The sequence below is a fragment of the Pleurodeles waltl genome, chromosome 5 (assembly GCF_031143425.1).
Source record: "Pleurodeles waltl isolate 20211129_DDA chromosome 5, aPleWal1.hap1.20221129, whole genome shotgun sequence".
Classification (NCBI taxonomy): Eukaryota; Metazoa; Chordata; class Amphibia; order Caudata; family Salamandridae; genus Pleurodeles; species Pleurodeles waltl.
In genome coordinates, this window is record NC_090444.1 from 1,465,269,713 (window position 1) to 1,465,293,837 (window position 24,125).

Consider the following 24,125-nt stretch of genomic DNA (forward strand, 5'->3'; position numbering starts at 1 on the left):
GCCATTCATTTATTCCACCAAAACTCCATAATATGTATGTCAACGCATTTCGGCCATTCAGATTTATTAGCCTCATCAGAGCATAGGAAGACCGGGGTGCCTACTGAAGATCAATAACACATCATAATTATATATCCATCCATCTACAAATATATATATATTCATATATATATATATATATATATGTATATATATATATATATACATGTGTGTATGTCAGAAATGCCACCAAGGCCTTATATAGCCCTGTTCACCCTCATACATTCAAATTAGACCGGTGCATACAGAGCTTTCTGATAAATTAAGGAACATTGGTACTGTGGCTCACTAAAGCACCCCTCTCAAATCATGCTATGGTAACATTTACAAACAATCTGCATAGTAAATGGCAGCTGCATGCCACCTCTAGTGCCTTCAACATGTGTATGACCACCATGTGAAAAACATTGTCTAAAGATATCAAGACTTACATCCTTATCCATCAACAAACTGGTTCAAGTAAAAACTTTTTAGTGACTCAATATTGCTGTTCCGTAGAGTCATTCCCTTGAAACTAGAAACATAAAAATCAAGCTAACCACTTCAGCGGTCTAGCGTTAAAGCTATAAAATCGGCGACTTGTCCCTGGGAGAACTGTACCTTGAGACAGCAATCAAGGGGCTCTCAAGTGCACCATGGTGATGACCATCACCTTATCACCAGCCTTTATAAAGCCATTAGCAAAGTCGCAATAACCTCCCCCTCGATACACTGAAGCAAAAATCAGAAGATGACTTTGGAAGGGTAATGCATGACAGGGAATGGGAACAGGCACAAGAATTTCCTTGAATAGTCTCACATTTTCAGAATATACAATTCTTTAGACTCCATAGGGCATATTTAACCCTGTCTGAACTAAATTGTTACTTCCCCGAGACAAAGGTCAGATTCTAATTTTTGCCAAATCCCTGACACAGACCTCAGACACATGTTGTGCCTCGGCCGGGCCCTAAAAAGTTATTACCAATCGGTCCTCACTACCTTGTTTGAGGTCACAGAGATACCAGACATTTACATATGGGAAGCATGCTCCCTAGGCATTTGTAAATGTATGAAACAACAAAAAGCATTCACTCGCTGGCGACCCTAGCACTCCTTCTTGACAAACGTGTGCTCACACTTCACTGGTGCTCACCGACAGCCCTTGCGATAGCCTCATAGCATGGACTGGTAAGCAAACAGGGTGCAGCGGAAAAAGATGCCCTCCACTATGCGAAGGTACGTCACCTGCACAAACAACCTATTTTCCCCCAGTGGGCTACCCTACTCATGCAATTCAAACCCCAACATCTGCACTCACCTGCAGTCTTTACCAGCCGTGATGCGGTAAGCACAGCCCCATATGCCTGTCCACCCATCCTTGCTACTATTCCTGTATTACTCTTCATACCCTGCCAGTATCACCAAGCCCCCCCACATGTTTTTCAACCCAGTCTGCCCCCAGTTTGCACCATTTGTGTTGATGTTTAGCTGTTTAATTTCAATGTATAATGAGGACTCTTCAAACCTCTGTTTCTTTACATGCCCTACTCTGGTGTTGTTTAATATACATTCATGTATGACCGGAATGTAATTACTGTCCAAAGCCATTATCACTCACCAACCATTGTCACATGCAAATGTTGATTATGTTGTAAAACTCAATAAAAATATATTTTTTAATAATTTGTAAAATATTTTAAGATGTATGCAGAAAGGCACATTCACATCAAATTCTGTACCACACTCCATGTTATGGACAGCCTGACTAAGGAGATGTTGTATGACTGGTGCCATGAGGTTTACTCCTTTTGGAACAGGAGTAGCTTACAACATTTCCAAGTGATTAGAAACATTCAAAATATGAACTTTAAATGGGCATTAACTTTTATAAGTTAAATGCCTAACATAGCTGTAGCACATAGGACGGGCCTAGTTAAGCTGAAGGAAGAACCAAGTAATAGAACAGACCTATGCTGATTTTAATACTTAGGGCCCAATTTAGATATTGGTGGCATTACTGCAAAACCGTATCGGTGGTCGGCCCGAAAAGACTGTTACGTGGGCGGTCTCCTAGCTGCGGTAATTAAATGCATTGCACCTAAGCCAAAGGCCGCCACAACGGCTTGCAACCCAAAGCCGATGCATACTCTGACGTGTACTCCAATACTGACGATTAGCACTCCATCGCCATCTTGATGACAACCTCCAGCCAAGCCTATTTACATCGCATAGTATGCTGGCAGTGTGTTAGCAGCTGATTCATGACTGCTGGAGACTGTTGCGAGAACCATTCAGTATAGTTCCATGGCTGTGGCCAACGGTTCGATGCTAATAGCCTACACTTGTTGTAAATTGGGCAATTGTGTACACCTGCAAAACACACTATAAAACACACTCCATTTCAGACCATGATCATTTGCCATCACACTGGAGCATTTTGTTAATTTTACTTTGTTTCAGTTCCCTTCATTTTTTTAGCACTAGATTTGTTTAGCAAAAATTCACATTGGCAGGGAGGAGAAATCCCCATTTCACAGAGGGAAAATTGTCTGTCATGGTGGATTAAATCATTAGAGTAGAGCCACAATTGTTTATAGCACAAGTCCAAGATACTCCCATTTACTAAAAAAAGGCAAATATAGTCCAGAATAGTTGACAGAGTGAATGCTGTAGCGAACAACCTGTGCATACTGGAAGAGATGGAATTTCATGTGGATGAAAACTTGGTCACTGGCCTGCAAGCGTCTCTTAGAGGCCCAGAGGACTGGTGGTAGTTCTGCTCTCTCCCCATTACACCTCTTTACCTGGAATGAGAATGTCTTGCAATTCTTCCATCCTAAAGGTTTGTCTGGAATCCCTTGTGGAGTGTGGACTGGTACATTCGACCTATGTATGTCACACTATTCACCAATAGAGTTCTACCTTCAAGGTAGACTTTCAAAATGCTTCAACTACCATAGCAACACATAGCTAATTTTGACTAAACAAAATATGTTGTTTCATACCATACCAATTACTAGCAGCATGAGTGTAGCTCTCCTCCTAGCAGAATGCTACATGGATAGTCAGATTGCATGTAGCTCCCCATGGATCATCTTTTTCATGGGCTCTGCCCATTACTGTCTATCAATGTATGCTGTTGTTCTACCAAAATTCAGTCCAAAACAAAATCCATTTTCACATCAGATTACGGTGTCCCTAAGTTGTATTTTCTACTAGTCACATGATGTTCATATGTGTATATCAGTTGCAAATGTGTTTCCATATCTAATACAGTCATTGAAAGTGATATGTGAATCTATTTTTCGAACAAGTATTGTCCAAGGTGTCAACAGATGACTACAACTACCATGATGCTCTGTTTCTGGATTGACAATCAAAAGTGGAATGTAATGTTGTAACACTGACCTTAACTTCCGTACACACACATCTCAAAAACTGCTTCAGTTTGTCACTCACCATGTCATGTCTAGGAATAAAATATCACCACTTTTGTATCACAACCATGTTGACAACTGTTCAGAACTACATTGAATTGATGAAAGTGCTTACACAAGTCATTGTCTTTTGAATCCAATACATCAAAGGATGTGTTGTGGCATGCTGAGCAGAATTAGTAGCCACAAACAAGTTAAAATTATCTGTTGATATGATGATCAATTAGCTTATCATGTGCATTACAAACCATTGTGTATTCAATGTTTTTCAGCCTGCTAGGTCTTGGATCTCTACAAGGTCAGGGCTGGAGTTTGGGTTTCATCTGTGTAAATAAGGCTGCATGGGTTAAACAATGAAAATCACACAAAGGCCTAATCAGTCAATCTCTCGCTTCCTAAGTTTTAGGTTGGCCCTCATGTAAACAAAGACACATGAAATGCACAAACTATATTTTAATCAAATATCCACTGTATTCTTCACAGGTCCAACCACCCGGACCAGTGCACCTCCATCTGGTAGTTAAAAGACCTCAACTCTAACCCAGGAGCATGCCTTCAGTGAGGACTCCAATGCTGCAAGTTCAGGTGATGAGGAGCAAGCTGGCCCATCTTGTCTGTCTGGCCACATGGCTCTAACATGTCAAACTCAGCCCACAGCTACACTTCCCACAGCTGCATGAAGACCTCAGCATGAGGACTCCATGACTGGGTTCAAACGCCTGTATTAATGGAAAAGAAAATATCAGATGAAATGGTCACACCATACTTTTAATGTCAAAACACATCCGACTTCATTGTAACTGTAGAAATGTCATTGGGTAATACATGTACACACATTGACATCAAATATTTGGACTTCAAAATTTTGAGTAAAAACTTTTAAAAAATGTTTTTGTCATTACGTGCAAATAATACATTTCAACTGTATTATTTGCACATAATTTTTCAATTCTTTTTTTAAAATACCGTCAATGGAGGTAGTACTGCCCACAGCACTTTCTTTGTCAAACACTGTCAAAGTTCACATTTCATTGTATCATATCATTCCAAGAAAAGTATTGCTCGTATCTGACATTTAGAAATGCACTAGCCTCCATTGAAAGTGTTGGTGATGCACTAACAATTAAAAAATATGCAGCTTCATAACATAAAATGTCAGCTGCATGACATTGCCGTCAGAACGTTGGATATCTGAAAGTTGTTAGCCGGAAGTTGACCACATAGTAGGTGCCAGCCTCCACGACAAGCTTTGCCACAGGCTAGCGTGTGTGACAGAGATTCACGAAAGCCAATGGCTGTGTCCGTCTCTGTCACAAATCACTTTGACTGTGTACTTGAATGTTGGGTTGTGGAAAGACAATCACTTGCCTCTTAACACTGTAGCCATCAAGACCTCCTTGTTTGTTGCTGCTGTTACTGACCTGTTAGGGCCATGATGCTGGACAGTGCAATTTATAGGGCCTCTGTCTTCTCCCCTGAGGAACTGGAGCTCCTTTCCAAGGAGGTTCTGTCCCTGTACACTCAACTCTATGGGACTCTAGAGGAACAGGTTCATGTCTGATTGGGGAATGTTTGATTGAGTAACCTCTTCCTTTCTGATTCACAGGCTATTTGGTTCATTTTTGGTAATGTGGGTACTGTAGTGATTGTAGCTGAATGAATAATGTAGCTGGAACAGTTTTTTTTACCAATGTCTGAAATGTCTGTGAATGGCAATGTTATATCACCTGAAAGTAGAAGCTGTAAATTGTAACCATGTATTACACAAAACCAATTTCATCATGCAAACTGCAGGCCACCGACTATCAGTGGCCAGTAGTCAGTGTACCAGTAGTATTACTGACAACATACAGCCAACTTTGGAATGATAGTGATGTTATGGAAAAAATGTAGATAGCTTGGAGTTGTCTGATACTGTACTGTCACTTGGGATTCCAGCACATTAGTGTGTCTTGGATTTCTCTGTATGATTTAAACCTGTTATGGAGCCACATATAGGTAAACTTATTTTAGGTGCAGCAAGTTTAGATGACACTGGATCACCATCATCCATCCCAGTCTGTCCCATTCCAAAACACACTTGTTCAAACAACCCACAAATCCCTGCTCTCTTTGACACATAGAAGCTCTTCTATCCTGCTCTCAGTCACTGTATGCGATCCATGGGATCTGACTCTTAGGAGTTTAGCCAATGTAGCTCTGAGTATGATTATGTGCAAGGATTGTACAGGTGGTTTGCCCTTTAATAGCTCACAATGATTGTGAGTAATCAGGGTTGTTAGACATGACAGCCTTAGGGTGGTCACCCCTAACTTTTTGCCTGCCTCCCTCTACATTTTGTACACTATTTTTGCTGGTTTTTAGACTCTGCGTACTTTACCACTGCTAACCAGCGCTAAAGTGCATATGCTCTATCCCTTTAAACATGGTAACATTGGATCATACCCAACTGGACTATTTAATTTACTTATAAGTCCCTAGTAGTGGGCACTATATGTTCCCAGGGCCTGTAGATTAAATGCTACTAGTGGGCCTGCAGCACTGACTTTGCCACCCACTTAAGTTGTCCCTTAACCTTGTTTCAGGCTCGCCATTGCAAGGCGTCTGTGTGAAGTTCACTGCCAATTCGACTTGGCATTTAAAAATACTTGCCAAGCCTAAACCCCCCCCTCCCCCTTTATCTACATATAAGACACCCCTGAGGTATGCCCTAGGGAACCCATAGGGCAGGGCGCAGGGTAGGCAAAAGGCAGGACATGTACCTATGTAGTTTACATGTCCTGGTTAGTGTAAGACTCCCCAATTCGTTTTTACACTGTTGTGAGGCCTGCTCCCTTCATAGGCTAACATTAGGGTTGCCCTCATACATTGTTTGAGTGGTATCTGCTGATCGAAAAGGGGTACAAAGGTCACATTTAGTATGACCAGAATGGTGATATAAAATCCTGCTGACTGGTGAAGTTGGATTTAATATTACTATTTTAGAAAAGCAACTTTTAGAAAGTGAATATTTCTCTGCACTTAAATCTTTCTGTGCCTTACAATCCACATCTGGCTGAGTTTAGTTGACAGCATCTTGTGCATTCACTCAGACACACCCCAAACACAGGATACTCAGTCTCACTTGCATACATCTGCATTTTGAATGGGTCTTCCTGGGCTGGGAGGTTGGAGGGCCCGCTCTCAGACAAAGGACTGCCACACCCCCTACTGGGACCCTGTTAGACATGACCAAACAGAAAGGCGACCAGGTACACTTCTAAGCCACTCTTTGAAGTCTCCCCCACTTCAAAGGCACATTTGGGTATATAAACATGGCCTCTGCCCCTTCCAACTCAGATACTTCCTGAAGAAGATAACTGGAACCAGAACCTGCATCCTACCAAGAAGAACTGCCTGGCTGCCCAATGGACTCACCTGACTGCTTTCTGTGAAGGACTGCTGCCTTGCTGTTGGCCTGCTGCTTCGCTGCTCTCTGGCTGTGGTGAAGAAGTGCTCTCCAAGGGCTTGGATAGAGCTTACCTCCTGTTTCCTGAAGTCTCAGTACCAAAAGACTTCTCTCTTGCAATTAGACTCCTTGTGCGGTGAAAATTCGACCCACATCTTGCTAAAACCGATACACAGCCTGACCCGCGGTGAGAAATTCACTGCACGCCGAACCGGAATGACACATGGCGACTAGAACACGAGACACATGGCCCACCGGATCGACGCACAGCTGACCTGGGATGACGCAGCCTGACTGCCAGAGGGGAAATCGACGCAGCACCTGCTGTGCGGAAGAAACTTCCATGCAACACCCACAGGAACGATGCAGCGCTTGTGACTTCGCTCCGCAATTCCAGGATTCCACGCGGGCATCTGAAAACCACGCAACCCAAAGAGGATCCATGACCGAGTGCCGGAAATCAATGCGCAGCTATCCGTGGGTGGAAACTAAATAATGCATCGCCGTGTGCGGCCCGAGAATTTGACGCGCAACCCTTTGTTTCCACCCTTCTCCTCCTCTGTGGCCCATTGTGTAGATTTTTTCACGGGAACCAGGTACTTTGTGCTTGAAAGAGACTTTGGCCCTCATTCTGACCTTGGCGGGTGGCGGAGGCCGCCCGCCAAAGTCCCGCCGTCAGATTACCGTTCCGCGGTCGAAAGACCGCGGCGGTCATTCTGACTTTCCCGCTGGGCTGGCGGGCGGTCGCCTTCAGACCGCCAGCCAGCCCAGCGGGAAAGAGGCTTCCACGATGAAGCCGGCTCGGAATCGAGCCGGCGGAGTGGAAGCTGTGCGACGGGTGCAGTTGCACCCGTCGCGTATTTCACTGTCTGCACAGCAGACAGTGAAATACATGTAGGGGCCCTCTTACGGGGGCCCCTGCAATGCCCATGCCAGTGGCATGGGCACTGCAGGGGCCCCCAGGGGCCCCGCGACCCCCCCTACCGCCATCCAGATCCCGGCGGTCCGACCGCCGGGATCTGGATGGCGGTAGGGGGGGTCAGAATCCCCGTGGCGGTGCAGCAAGCTGCGCCGCCGTGGAGGATTCAATGGGGCGGCGGTACACTGGCGGGAGCCCGCCAGTGGTGCCGGTCCGACCGCGGCGGTCGGAATCCCCATTGGAGCACCGCCGGCCTGTCGGCGGTGCTCCCGCGGTCCTCCGCCCTGGCGGTCAAAGACCGCCAGGGTCAGAATGACCACCTTTGTTTGCTTTTGAAAGACTTAAGACACTTTGGGGGTTATTCTAACTTTGGAGGAGGTGTTAATCCGTCCCAAAAGTGACGGTAAATTGACGGATTTACCACCAGCCGTATTACGAGTCCATTATATCCTATGGAACTCGTAATACGGCTGGTGGTATATCCGTCACTTTACCGTCACTTTTGGGACGGATTAACACTCCTCCAAAGTTAGAATAACCCCCTTTATATCACTTTTCAGTGATATTTCTTCATTTACTAAGTGCATCTTTGATCATTTTGACCTGCAAATATCCAGATAAATGTTATATATTTTTCTAAACACTTTGTGGTGTGTTTTTGTGGTGCTGTATTGTGTTGTATGATTTATTGCACAAACACTTTACACATTGCCTTCTAAGTTAAGCCTGACTGCTCAGTGCCAAGCTACCAGAGGGTGGGCACGGGATAATTTGGATTGTGTGTGACTTACCCTGACTAGAGTGAGGGTCCTTGCTTGGACAGGGGGTAACCTGACTGCCAACAAAAATCCCATTTCTAACAGGGGTGTTTTTTACAACAGGATAGGTTGCATAGCTCTGGTCAAAATGATGTTGTAGGCCTGATTAGGTAACACAAGAAGCTAGCAGGTATGGATGGTACACACTGCAAATTAGTATTTTCTCTCCACCTGTAACATTTTCTGGTAAAAAAATCTAGTAACTGGTGAATGTATGTGTGAATTTTGAAAATGTAATGTCACAGCAGTACTGTCCAACAGTAACACTGAGGCCCTCATTACCACTTTGGTAGTCTATTGGCAGGACTGCTGCACTGGCAGCCGCCAGAAGACTGCCAGTGATGGGGGTACAGTGACCACCACATTATGAGTCACAAACTGAAGTCTGCTCAAATACAGCCACAAATCTTAAACCCGCAGGCCTCCATAGTATGACCCACAAATCAGCACGGCGGTCATTGCATGGTGGTAGACCATTGGCGGTGCAAAATCGCTGCAGTCAAAATATCCCCTAAACCAGATCCTGACACCACATTGGATAGTCTGAATATCCCACACCTGACACAACTGACACACACCACACACCTGCTAACTGCTCTTTAAAACACACCCTCAACATCCCACAATCCTTTGCAACCACAACTACCAACAGAGATGCAGAGGAGCACACCAACAGAAGACTCTGTACGTCGATACCATAGGCACCAACATACTTCCCAATTATCACACACCACACAACTGCACCATCAACACAATACACACATCGCTACTGCCAGATACCACCAGCACAAACAACCAAACACTCCCACCCCACCAACCACACTACACTGCACCGCACACACACAGCACCCCCTACCCACAACACAACTACCATGTCCTGTTTAAAGGACCCACGTTTCACTGATGATGTGTTGAGGGTTTTGGTAGATGAAATCATCATGGTAGAGCTGCAGCTGTTCAGAACTCAGGTCCAGCAAACCTCGATATCCAGGAAAATGGAGTTATGGTGGAAGATCATTGACAGGGTCAACTCAGTGGGTACCCATCCACGCACAATGGAGGACATTAGGAAGAGGTGGAATGACCTACGGGGAAACGTGCATTCCATGGCATCCAGGCACCAAATTGCCATCCACAAGACTGGCGGTGGACCCCCACGTCCTCCCTCTGAGCTCACATCATTGGAGGAGAAGGTCTTGGATATCATACATCCTGAGACCCTGACTGGAATCATCGGAAAACTCAACTGTGGGAAGTCAACAACACTCCCCAGGCACCTTCCACTCCTGAACAGCATGCGTCCCTACCACCCATCACTCCCTAACCCACTCCATATCATACTTCTGCAAACCCCATCACCCCACCCCCTCCCCTGCATGCCACACCACCCACTGCCACTATCCCCACACAGTCTCTCCCTAATGCACAGATATCAATCACAATGCCAAGCACCACAACTCCCGCAATGCATCACTCCCTATATATCAAGAATGCACAGTCCACTTCACAGTGCATGTATGGAAAACCATAGCACATGTCACACCAACTGGATGAGTCGACTGTGTACCAACACATGACAATAACAGCAATGCAATCCACAATCCCAAACCCTGAATGCCAAATTAAAACCATGCCAAACATGTCACACGCAACAATGCCTGCAGTGCTGCAGCTGTCATTGCCATTACTGGGTTGCCAGACAAGTTACTCCAAGCATCAGATGATGATACCAACAAGTACATCTCCACTTTGTAACTCCGCCCCTTTCCATCCACCACTCCCGCTGCCACTGCCACCCAGCAGCCGATGCCAGAGACAGACAGCCCTCCCCAGGATTAAGGTCCCAATGGATGTCTGGATATTGACAAATTGCCTGGGCCATCTGGGTCAACTGCCCAGTCTAACATCGCAAGCCCCACCCTGGATACATCTGAGTCCCCCACCCATGTGGCTACCACAGCACAGCCAACCATACATCCCCACACCTGTGTCCCAAGCACAGGTCAATCAGCAGTGTGCCCTACAGTATGGGACCAGAGTCAAGGACATACACACAAGACAATGAAGGTCCTGGTGCAACTGGAAGTAGGCACACTGTGCCAGAGGCACAGGCACAGGGTGCCAGGGGCAGTGGGAGGGCACCTGTGGCCCAAGGGATGGGGCACCCACAACAAACGACTGGCCAGGAGGACATTTTCCAAGTCCTTGGAGCATACCACCAGTCCCAGGACACTATGGGCAAGCTCCTCGCAACCGTCCAAGAGAACCAGAAGGTGCAGACGGAATACCACCAGGAGGCCATGCAGCAGTGGCAGACCCTCATTGCCACCATGGCCTCCATTGCAAGGGTACTGAAGAAACTGACCACCATCCTGTGTGCGTCTTCCACCCACCAGCAGGTCCCTTGCACTAGCCGCATTCCAACTGCACCCTCCACTTCTGCGGCAGCTAGTGGAATGGAGGCCCTGCCAGAGTGTAGTGTGGTCAGTTTTATGTATCCTTTGCGCGTTAGCTTCAGGCTTTAGGCCTTTGTGCACTTTGCCCTGGATGTATTTTATTCCTTTGCTCGCAGCTTAGAGCCTCTGTGCACTTTGCTCTAAATGCTTTTTATTCGGCTTCATACTGTTATTTTTTATATCACACTGTTTAGCCTACTTCAGCACTGGAGTTCTCAATAACACATTCTTGTTCACTCTGTGCTTCAGTCAAGGATACAGTCTGGTACATTGCCTATAGACGTGCTAGGAGTTTAGTCTTTGGCATTCGTGCGTAGGGACATTTTGGGATCACACTGACATGTTAGTTATAAAAACACTTCCTTGTCCTAATACACAGAAGTGGGAGATTCCGACCAGGGAACCACAACTAGACGCTGACTGCCTCGTTGCAGATGCTGAACCAGATCACAGGCCTTTGCTCAGGTATGAGGGTTGATGGCTTCCCAGGGAATCTGAAAGGCAAGTTAGAAGCTTAACATGCTGTGCTCGAAATAGAACTAGCTGAGAGAGAGTAGAAATTATTAACACCATGATAGCGTTATTCTTATGTTTCACTCTCCTCGTGACTATTTCAATCCTACTGTGTTGTATGGTTCTGGTTATTGCGGCTCACGCCTTAATATCTAAAATGCAGTTGTTTTATTAAAACAATCTATAAAACTCAAACTGCCTTTTTCATTTGTATATGAGATCATACTGTAAATGAGAGAGCTGGTTTGGTTTTGAGTGACCACGACTTCCCTGAGAAGTTCCAAAGATGTCATGCGCTCGGCTGCCCAATCATCTTTTCCCCTTGGGAGAGATGAGGCACTGCTAGTTAGCCGGAGCAAAACCGGATTTGGGGTGACAGTGGTCCTTCCGAGTGGGTAAGACTTAGTCCCCCACACCAGGAACAACCCTGCTACCTAGAAATCCAGTAGTCTCATTTAGGATAATGAGAGCCCACGCGACAAGAGGGCCCGCAGACTACCAGCACCACTCCCCCTGTAGCTGAGGAACCCGCATGCAAATGAGAATGTCTAACCAGACATCCTACTGGACCTGATGCCAGGAGTAAGACCATTGCCAGGAAGTGACCCTCTGCTGAACATTCTCCCTTGTCTGCCACTGACACACCCTCTTGACTGTCCACTCTCATGTCTCTATTTTCCCATAGCCCCCTGGATAGTGGACCTGGAGTACCTACAGCTGAGACAACTACTCTGATTACTACACCCACCATGACACCACTCATCACACATTGCACTTGTGATTAACATTAAACACCTCTGAGCACAGCTACTGCCTACATGTCTCTATTGTAATGAGTAAGATTTGCATTTGAATAACATGTCATTAAAGTCAAACCATTGTCCTGCAAATGTCTGTGAGATAGACTTAAGGGGGAGCAAAATGCAGCAAAGTCGATGGTAGAGCAGAGGTATTCTAGATACATGTGCCTAGAGAGCCCCTACGCAAGGCAGGAACCAGAGTAGCACCACACAAATGCCCTGCAAATAGACCAAGACAGGGACAACTATCATGATAGGAGACACTGTTGGCCACTCAACACACATGCTGACAATGTCTCAATTCCTAGTGTGATTTAGCATGTGGAATCACAAACCATATGCCAATGTAAGGTCTACATTTCCAAGACATCAATAGCCAAAAGTCCTTCCCTCACAGCTGGCAAATCTCAACTAAACAGCTGGGTTACATATACTCCCACTGTGGACTGTGAGGATGAATAGCAATACAGATGACACCACCATCTTTGGCATGACAATTGCAGTTAGCAAAGCAGTACAGGGAACATAGCACATGGACAATAGATTGCATGAGTGATGCTACACAACAGCAGAGTAGAAATAGCACTCACATTTGAACTGTAACACCTCCTTTGATGGGCAAAATGCCCCCCAAACCCACCAAGAGGGTGAGCTGCACTCAACACCTCCGCTGATGACAGACACCAGGAGAAGCTATGGCACAATGCATCCAGGAGTACAGGTAACATACATTACAAATGACACATACCTGCTTCTCATGGGAAGTATTGTTGAATTAACTCTGCTCTGGAGTCAACTGCATCCTCATAATTTTCCTCCTCATCACTCAATATGTCCCCTTCATCAGCCACTGGTCCAGTTGCCACCTCCTCTACATCCAGCAATGGGATGTGAAGCCTCGGGCCAGATTGTGCAGTATGCTTCAGGCAACAACCATCTGGCAGACTTTAAGTAGTTTGTAGAGTAGGACATCTCCAGAGACATTAGGCAGTGGAATCTGGCCTTCAGTAGGCCAAAGGTCCTCTCGATGACACGCCTCGCCCTGCCTTGGGCCTCATTGAAACAGTGTTTCGCCATCTATTTTCGAATACCTCACAGGTGTCAGCAGCCAGGGAAGGTTAGGGTACCCTGAGTCACCTGTGTGCACAAAGGTAGGACACATATCAATACCAGTGGTACGTATTGGATACATACCGATGAGCCACGGCCGGTCCTTCTGTAGTTGTGCCATCATGTGTGGGGCACTGCTGTTCCACAGAATGTATGAGTCATGTACAGAACCAGGAAACTTGTAAGATATATTGGTCGATGAGACACACTACCTGAACATTTATGGAATATACGTTTTTCTGGTTGCTGTACACTGGTTCATTTATCCTGGGTGGAACCAAGGCAATGTGGGTGCCATCTGTGACCTCTATCACATGAGGGACATGTGCCAAACCGTAGAAGGCAGCCTTCACCGTGGTCAAATCCGCATGTTAAGGGAACATGATGTAGTAGGGCAGTTGTTTGAGCAAAGCACACAGTACTTCCTTCAACACATTGCTGAACATCCGCTGTGACATCCATGCTGCCAAGCCCGCTATCATCTGAAACAACCCTTAGTCAGGGAAGTGGAGTACTGACAACACCTGCCTCAAGGGAGGGATGGCATAAGGATGACATGTCAGGCAACAGATCAGACTCCAACTGGCTACACAGCTCCATGATGGTCTGACGGTTCAGACGATACGTCTGAATGACGTACCTCTCTTCAAGGGTAGCCAGGTCGACTAGGGGCCGGTACACAGGGGCATGTCCCATCATCACCATTGCACCATATCTGGGAACAGGAGAGAGGAGAAGTCAAAAGTTGATGTATGCAATGTGTCGACATGCACTTATTGCATGTAAAATGGCAGCTGCCTGTCCTGTATGCACAGGACAGTTGGAAATGACATCCTTCTGCCGGCGTTAGATGTTGTGGTGGTCTAAATATTCTCATCAACTCCTCGTTGGATAACATTGTCCCCTATGGGAGACTTGGGCCAATGCTGATCACCGCCGGCGGTGACGGTCATGTACACAGCAGCCGTACCCGGCTTTACTGTTCCATTGCTCACTTGACTCCTAACACTCATGCAATTAAAACCGCCACTGTGTGTGCTTCTGTGTTCTGATGCTGGAAGTCCAGATGCCACAGAGAAAGGGCCCCAGCCTTCAACCAGGAAGAGCTGGAGAAGCTTGTGGACGGGGACCTACCCCTTTATAGACAGTTGTATGGGTCACCAGAGCAGCAGGTGAGTCTCTTGTCACTGTCATGTGTGATTGTGATATGTGTGAGTGTAGGAAAGTACCCTTTTTTGGCATGTTACCCCCAATTTCTGGCTGATATCAATGTGTTTGGCTGTGTTAATTGGGATCCTGCTAACCAGGACCCCAGTGATTATGCTCTCTCTCCTCTAAATGTTGTCACTGCATGCTGGTAACCAAGTATTTCACCAAAAATTAGCATACTGGCCCCCCTTAAGTCCCTAGTATATAGTTCCTAGTTACCCAGGGCATTGGGGTTCCAGGGGATCCTTACTGTCTGCAGCATTTCGTTTGCCACCCATAGAGAACCCATGCAAACGCTTCTACAAGGCTGCCATAGCAGCCTGTGTGAAATGGTGCATGCACCCTTTCACTGCCATTTACACTGCACCAGGTCACTAATAAGTCACCTCTATTGCAGGCCCTCCAGCCCTGAAGGCAGGGTGCAGAGTACCTGTGGGTGAGGGCACCCCTGTACTAGCAGAGGTGCCCCCAGAACCTCCAGGACCATTTTCCCGGACTTTGTGAGTGGGGGGACGCCATTTTACGCATGCACTGGACATAGGTCACTACCTATGTCCAGCTCCATAATGGTAACTCCAAAAATGGCCATGTTGGAATCAGACCCCAAGGCATTTGCAAGCATTGGTTTATGATTCCAGGCACTCTGGGGGCTCCTTAGAGGACCCCCGGTATTGCCATTGCATCCTTCTGAGGTTTTCCAATCAGCCCCATCTGCTGCCACCTCTCAGACAGATTTTTGCCCTCCTGTTACTCAAGCATCTTGAGCCCAGGAAGATAGAACAAGGAATTTCCTTTGGGAGAGGGGTATTACACCCTTTTCCTTTGGAAATAGGTGTTCCAGGCTTGGGAGGGGTAGCCTCCCAGAGCCTCTGGAAATGCTTTGAAGGGCAAAAATGGTGCCCTCCTTGCATAATCCAGTATACACCGGTTCAGGGACCCCCAGTCCCTGCTCTGGCGCAAAACTGGACAAAGGAAAGGGGAGTGACCACTACCCTCTCCATCCCCACCCCATGGGTGGTGGTCAGAGGTCCTCCAGAGAGTTCCTGGGTTTTGTCATCTTGGATTCCAAGTTGGCAGGGCACTTTGAGAGCATCTGAGTGACCAGTGCCAGCAGGTGATGTCAGAGCCCTCCCCTAATAGGTGCTTTCCTGTTTAGCTGACCAATCCCCCTTTCAGGGCTAGTTATGGTCTCTCTCTTGGGTGGTTCTTTAGATTTGGATTGCAAGACTCCAGAAGGAATCCTCTGCATCCTTTACTTCACCTTCTTACCGAAGAAACTGCATCTGGACCCTCCAGGAATTCTACAAACTGTAGCAAAGACGACTTCTGCAACATTGTATCTTCAGCTTCTGCCAGCAACTACAACTGTTTCCAGGTAGTGCATCCTCTGAGGACTGCCTGTCTTCAGCCTGCAACAGAAGAAGAAGGAATCTCCCTTGGAGTGAAGGAGTCACTACCCTGCTTCAGAAGGCACCCCTCTGCAGCGATGACCTCTGGCGTGTGTCCCCTCTCCTGATGAACTGCTTGGATCCAGCAACACAGGTGGTAGGCTGAAGTGGTCCCAACGGTCCTGACGTCCAACTGTCTAACTTTGGTGTAGGCAAGAGTTTGCCTCCCCCGCAAGACAATACCCCCATGCACAACGTTTTTTGCAGTTGGTAAGGCTTGATGGTATCTTTCCACAAAGTTCTTAGTGCACTGTGTAGCTCCAGTCTCCAGCACTCCTTCCTACGATGCACAGCTTCCTGAGTGGTTCTCCGGTGGCGTGGGATCCCTTTGTGTAGTGCTGCATGGGCCTCCTTTTGCACCTTCTTTGTCCCCATGCTGTGGAACTCCTGTCCATGCGTCCTAGTCTTCTGAGGGCTCTCAGAGTTGCTGAGAGCCCCCTCTGACCATGCCTCCTGAGTAGAGTCCACCAGGTCCCGGGCAGTGCCATTCTCCACAAACTGCAAGTTTTGCGTGTGCCAAGGCTTGTTGGCAGAATCCAGTGATGCAAACAAGACTGCATTAATCCATCCACTGTGGGACATCTTCTGCACCAACCAGGAACCCGCATCTGTCTTCTTGGGTGCAATACTGACTTTTGTTCCTCACCGGTGGTTCTTTTGCACCTTCATCCGGGTTAGCAGGGGCTCCTGTTCTCCCTGGACTCTTCGGTGCCTCTTGGGCAAGGTCCCCTTCTTCCACAGGTCTTCACGTCCAGGAATCCATTGTTGGTGTCTTGTAGTCTCTTCTGGTTCTTGCAATATCTTCTTTCTCATGTTCGTTTGTGTTCTAGGAAAGTTACTGTGATTTACACCTGCTTTCCTGGGCTCTAGGGTGGTATCTATTACTTACCTTTGGTGTTTTCTAATACTCCCAGTGCCCCTCTACCCACTACACTTGCCTAGGTGGGAAACTGACTTTCACATTCCACTTTCTTAGTATATGGTTTGTGTTCCCCCTAGGCCCATTTATAACTATTGTGATTTTCACTATTTTTACTGTTTCCTAACTGTTTTTACAGCTATTTCTTCATACTAGTGTATCTAATTTCTGTATTACTTACCTCCAAAGGGAGTACAGTCTCTAAGACACTTTTGGCATGTGTGTCACCAAAATTAAATACCTTTATTTTTGTAACACTGAGTATTTTCTTGCACATGTGTGAGTACTGTGTGACTACAGTGGGATTGCATGAGCTTTGCATGTCTCCTACTTAGACCTTGGCTGCTCATCCACACTACCCCTAGAGAGCCTGGCTTCTAGACACTGTCACCATTTCAATAATAAGGGATAACTGGACCTGGTATAAGGTGTAAGTACCTTAGGTACCCACTACAAACCAGCCCAGCCTCCTACATTGGTGTGCAGCGGTGGGATAAGTACTTGCAATTGCTCTTTACCTAGAGGTATACATATATATGCACTGAGTTACAGGGTTCTAGTCTTTTCCTTTCCTTTCCAAGAGACTAGAGATTAGGTAGGTTCGGTTTTCCTTACACACCACTATGACACAACTACATCATGTCTACTGTTGGGCCTAGCTCTGAGGTCATGGGTACTCCCTATGAGGGCATGACCTTCAAAGAACTGAAGGGACTTTAATTGGAGAGACGCCAACTAGAATTTGCTGTTGCACCTTCTCCTTCAGGATGATCAGGGACATGCTGATACCCAGGAGGAGGAGGGGATGGTAATTCTAGCCCCTTAGAGACAGGGAATCATCCTTCAGATTCAGGGGAGGGCTCTTCCAAAGATCTTTCACCTAGCAAACCTACTAGTGTCGCTGGCAGTGGGAGGGGTAGTCACTCAGGTAGGGCTCCCTTCACTCCTAGAGGTCAGGTCGCTAGGGTTACAAAATCTAGGGAAATATCTACCTCTGCCCATTTCCATATCACCTCAGTTTCTGAGGGATCCCATGGTTTAACACCAGATGATGACTGCATAGATAGGGAGTTCAGGAAACTGAGACTGGAAAAGGAAAGGCTGAGGCTGCAGCAGCAACAGCTAACCCTAGATGGGGAGGCCTTGGCTTTGGAAAGGGAAAGGCAGGGGTTGGGGTTAGTTCCCCATGGTGGCAGCAACAGTTTCAGGAGTTATGGAATTCGGGAGGACACCATTGACTCTAGAAATCTGCACAAAATGATTCCCCCATACAAGGTAGGGGATGATATTTACAAGTGATTTGCTGCACTTGAGAAGGCCTGCAAAGTTCAGAGGGTTCCTCAAAGGCAGTGGGCTGCTATTCAGTGGTTGTCCTTTTCTGACAAGGGAGGGATAGACTTCTCATTGTCAGAGAAGAAGATTCAGACAGCTATAGTATTCTTAAAACTGCACTCTTGGATGGATTTGGCTTAACCATTGAACAATACAGAATTAAGTTCAGAGAGAACAGAAAAGAGTCTTCACAGGATTGGATAGACTATTTGGACTGCTCTGTTAAGGCTTTAGAAGGCTGGTTACATGGCAGCAAAGTGTCAGACTATGAGGGACTATACAATCTTATCCTGAGAGAGCATATTTTGAATAACTGTGTGTCCGATTTGTTACACTAATACTTGGTAGACTCACATCTGACCTCTCCCCAAGAATTGGGAAACAAGGCAGACAAATCGGTCAGAACAAGGGTGAGCAGAAAAGCTCATATAGGGGGTGACAAAGACAAGAAGGAGGATGATAAGTCTAATGACAAAGGTGGGGACAAACATAAAAACAAAGAGTCCTCATCAGGTCCACAAAACTCCTCTGGGGGTGAGTCTAGATCCTATTCTAACCATCAGAATAAAAAGCCTTGGTGTTATATGTGTACGAACAAAGGCCATTGGACAAGTGTCAGTACTTGTCCAAAGAAAAACACCAAAGCTCCCACCACCACAAACCCCACTGCTTCCACTAGTGTCCCTTTAATAGCAGTAGTGGTGGGAAAAATAACACTACAAATAGCCAATCCAAGGGTGTAGCTGGGCTCACTCTGTGAAATGTAGTGGGGTTGGTTTAGTTAGGGAAACCATTGAGGCTGTTTTAGTCTCTGATGGTGTGTCAGAAGATTACCTATTAAATCAAACATCCACATGAGTGGATGCCTTTTACCCAACTTCCTCCAACAGATGCGTGCTCAGACTTTAACTGATTATCTGAACCCTCCATCCACTAGGGGAAAGGGGAATGGGAATAGAAAATGAGAGGCCACCTCCAGATCCAGTTCCTGTTTGTATTTCCCACTTGAAGATAGGATATTCAGTGTTGTCTCTGAAAACCTGCACATTTTTTTCTTATTGGGATTTCTTTAAAGGAAGGACCTGCAGTCAGGTGATAAGAGCATAGATAAGTACATTCCTACTGCACATTCAACTGTTCAGCCATTCACATTCACCCAATTCTATTATTCTAACCTGGATCTTTTGAGAGTCTAGCCTCTGTCTAAGAGAACAATGTTAACTTAATGGTCCTCATTAGAACCCTGACGGTCGGTGTTAAAACTGCGGTAATACTGCCAACAGGCTGGTGGAAAAAAAAATGGAATCAAGACCATGGTGGAAACCACCAACATAGACAGCCACTTTAACACTCAGACCGCCACGGCAGTAGAAACAAACACCGCGGCGGTAACTGCCAACAGACAGGCGGAAAACAATGTACCACCCACTGTATTTCAACACGCCTATCTGCCACCTTTTCCGGGGCGGAACCAACACCATCAAAAGCACAGCAGAAACAGTACACAGAAGGGAAAACACTCACCTCTCGACAGCCAACGAGGAACCAGGACGCCATGGAGCCCGAACTACAGGTGTTACCAATGCTGCTCTTCCTCCTGCACTATCAGGAGAAGGACAGATGCCGTCGATGACCACAGTGAGTACTGCACCTACAACACAGGGGAGGGGGGAGAAGAGTGACACACACATGCAACACGCAATACCCCCACCCCCACCCCCACCCTCACCCACAACACCATACACACAAATACATGCAGCAACATTACATATACACACCATCACCCCCTGGAAGAAGGCAAGGACAAAAGGAAATTATTGTAACCAGTGTATTCATGAAAAATCTGATAGTCAAATATCAAAATTCAGTATATACAAATATGTACACCAACTACACAAGTCCGGATAGTTTACCAATCATTGTCCCTGGACCACTGGTCCCAAAATGCATGGGCGAAGCCCACACTAGATACCGGACTGGAAACGGAGAGAACACTGCTGGGGCATCAGACCGAAAATATACAGGCACCTCAGGGGGAGGGGGAGTGGGGGCACCTCAGCCAGGTGAACGCACAACGCCACTGCTGCAGAGTCTCTCAAGTCCCTCCAATGGGTGGTTTGCCCACTGCTTTATCCTGGGGAGTGCAAAGCCACAGTCTCTCAAGTGGATGTCACTCTCCACTGGTTCCGGAGGGGGCCTGGTGCCCAGAGTGCTTCATCCTGCCAAGGACTGGGGAAGTGGATGCTTTTCTCCACTGGTTCTGGAGGGGGCCTGGTGCCCAGAGTGCTTCATCCTGCCAAGGACTGGGGAAGTGGATGCTTTTCTCCAATGGTTCTGGAGGGGGATTGGTGCCCAGAGTGCTTCATCCTGCCAAGGACTGGGGAAGTGGATGATTTTCTCCACTGGTTCTGGAGGGGGCCTGCTGACCAGAGTTCTTCATCCTGCCAAGGATAGGGTGAGTGGATGCCTTCTTCCACTGGTTACGGAGGGGACATGGTGCCCAGAGTGCTCCACGTGCAGTATGGCCGGTACAATTCCCTCACCTGGGTGTGTGTGCCACGAGATTGCCGAGGTACAGGTAGCATGATACGCCATGGAGGCAGCAACATACCCCACACTACTGCGGCTTCGCATTCCACCTGCAGGTGCAAACAGTGATGGAAGTGATGCCTCATGGAAGCTGCCCAGGGTCCAGGAACTCTCCTCCAGCCTCAGACAACTGAGCACTGTGGATGGTAGCCATGTCAGTGGTAGTGTCGTTGTCCGAGCACATTGCAGGGCCGGTGGCGGTGTTTGCGGTGGTGTCTGTGGCGGCGGTGCTGGCGATGGTGCATGGGTCAGCACCTGCTGAGGGACACGGCAGGATGTCTCCTGCAGCCTCGGACGGGTGCCCACTGGGGAAGAGGCTGGGGACTGTCGCTGAGGCTGTAGACGTGCTGGTGGCTGTGCAGCTGACTGTGCAGGTGGCGGTGCAGGTGGCGGTGCGGGTGGCGGTGCAGGTGGCGGTGCAGCTAGCGGTGTTCGCCGCCATACAGATTGGTGTGGTTGTGGACAGATGGTGTGACACTGGTCCCTCAGTCGGTGCCACCGTGCCCTCTCCTGACCTGCTCTTCTGCTTTTGTCCCTACCTCACATTTGATGGTGCCGCAGTTGTCATGCCACCATCCCCTTTTGTTTTTTGCTGAGCCCTTGGTGGCTGGTAGTTTCGGCTTCTCCCTCCGGGATGTGGGCACCTTTTTCACCTTGGCAGGTGGTGGAATGTACTTGCCCTCGCTACATGGCACACTGGCAGCCCTGATGGGTGGCGCACATGATGACCCCCAGTTGCTGGCACCACTGTGCCTGGGAATTTGTTGTCTGAGGTGCTGGGCTGGGACCTGGAAAGCCTGGCCCTAGGGAAAGGACGGGGGGAGGTGAAGGGAAGAGGTCAAGGGTTGCCAGGAAAAGTTTTTTAGACACACTGGGACGGGAAGATGGAGGGAGTTTGGGAGTGGAGGAAGAGGTAGTGGTTGTAGGAGGTGTACATCTGCTGAATTTGGGTGAAGGTGCATGAGCCGGAGGCTGTTGTGAGGTGGATGGCTGTTGGGTGGGTGTGTGCTGGCGTTTGTGTACTTTGGGAGGAGGGCTCACAGACACACTGGGAGAGGACACAGGGGATGTGTGAATGGTAGTGGGGGTGGTGATTGCACGTGAGCGGTGTGTGGTGATGGGCATGCTGGTGATGGAGATAGTGGCTGAGGATGTAGTGCATGCAGGTGTGAGTGGAGACAACACAGGTAGGGAGGTGGAGAGCATGGGGGAGGGGGACACAGTGGAGGCAGTGGATGTTGCTGTGTCTGCATGGGAATGGTGCTTGTGTGAGTGCCTGTGGGATCTGTGGTACTTATGTTTGCCACGTCCACTCTTGTGTGTTGATGTGTGTGCATGATGGTCTGATGGAGTGCTTAGGATAGGCTGAGGTACAGGGGATTTGATCTGGGTGGAGGAAGTAGGAGTGGGGAGGCTGGACGCAGGGTAAATGGCTGCCATTAGTGCTGAGGCCAGAGCCTGAAATGCTCTCTGTTGGGCCGCCTGCCCAGAATGAATGCCCTCCAGGTATGCATTTGTTTGTTGCAAATACCTCTCAACACCCGGATGGCAATCAAAATGGTAGATTGCCCAACAGTGAGGGATCTCAGAAGGTAAATAGCCTCCTCACTGAGGGCAGCATGGCTGACTGGGGCAGGGCTTGAGGTGCCTGAGGCGAAGGAGGTGCCCACCCTCCTGGGTGAGTGGGCTCGGGACACACGCTGAGGGGCTCCTGGGAGGGCGGTGCTGGTAGGGGGGGTGGCAGCTGTACCTGTTGATGCGGTGGGCACAGAGGTGCCCACCACCGCAAGGGAGCTCCCATCAGAGGAGGAGTCGCTGTCAGTGGTGTCTGCTCCTGTCCCCGCCGTGGAGCTCCCCTCGCCCTCTGTCCCACTGGTGGCTTCAGACTCCGTTGCTTCACCCTCCAGGGCCGAGTGGGTTGCAGCTCCCGCCTGCTCCGGTGCCAATGCTCCTCCACCTGATGATGCTATTGCACACAAGAACAGGGAAACCACAACAAGGGGGGGAGAGACAGAAGAAAAACATGTTCAGTGCATGCAACACCACTACCGTTGGTGGACACAACACACAGGGAGCAGCCCTCAGCACTACGCCATGCACTAAGAGTTCCTAGAAAATTCACCTGACCAAGGGGAACGAGGCCTAAGCCCAATTGCTGCACACCTGGAAGGCACAGGAGCCTGACTAGGTGTAGATGGCTCTTACCACTAGTGGGGTTGGGGTGCCACATAGCCTGCCTCACAAGGGACCTTGCCTACCAATTTCGCCCTGGCCTAGGGGAACACACTGCCCACCTCCCCCACCCAGACACCTCGTAATGTGCGCAGAGTCAGCTGAATGAGAGTGGACTCACCCCCTTGTGGCTGCTGTGATGCCCTCAAGCGCCCATCTAACTCCGGATAGGTCACCGCCAGGCTCCGGGACATCAGGTGGGTCATGGTGCGACGGGCACCCCTTCCACATTGGGAGGCCATCCCCAGCTGGGCTTCCGCCGTCTTCTTGCTCCAGAGGCCCAGGTCCTCCCATCTTTTACGGCAGTAGGTGCTCCGTCTGTCTTAGACCCCGAGGGTCCAGACGTTCTTTGCGATGGCACGCCAAATACCCTTCTTCTGGTGGGCGCTGACCTAGAGGAATGGTACAGGGGGAAAGGAACTTACTCACCAATCTGAACCATCATAGTCATTGCCCACCAGTTCCCATCCATGCACTGACGCACATACACTCACCATCTGCACATGCAGGCCTCAGCCCCCCCATGTATCTTCCATCCACACCACTCAAAGCAGGCATTGCCCATGCAGCATGCTCACAGTGTACTCACCTTTTTGTCTGGAGGACCGTACAGTTGCGTGTACTGGGGGAGGACCGCATCCACTAGTTTCTCCAATTTCTCTGAAGTGAAGGCAGGGCCCCTTTCCCCAGACACTGTAGCCATTGTCGCTTCCAGACACAGGTCACAACAGCACTTACAGTGTAGGTCCTCTCCTGTTGAAGGTCAGGTATCAAGTGAGTGAACAGACAGAAAATGGTGGTCACATCCGCGGAGGTGCTTACCGTCACCGCCGGCGTACATCGTAATTGGCACCTGGGACCCATAGGGCCCAAT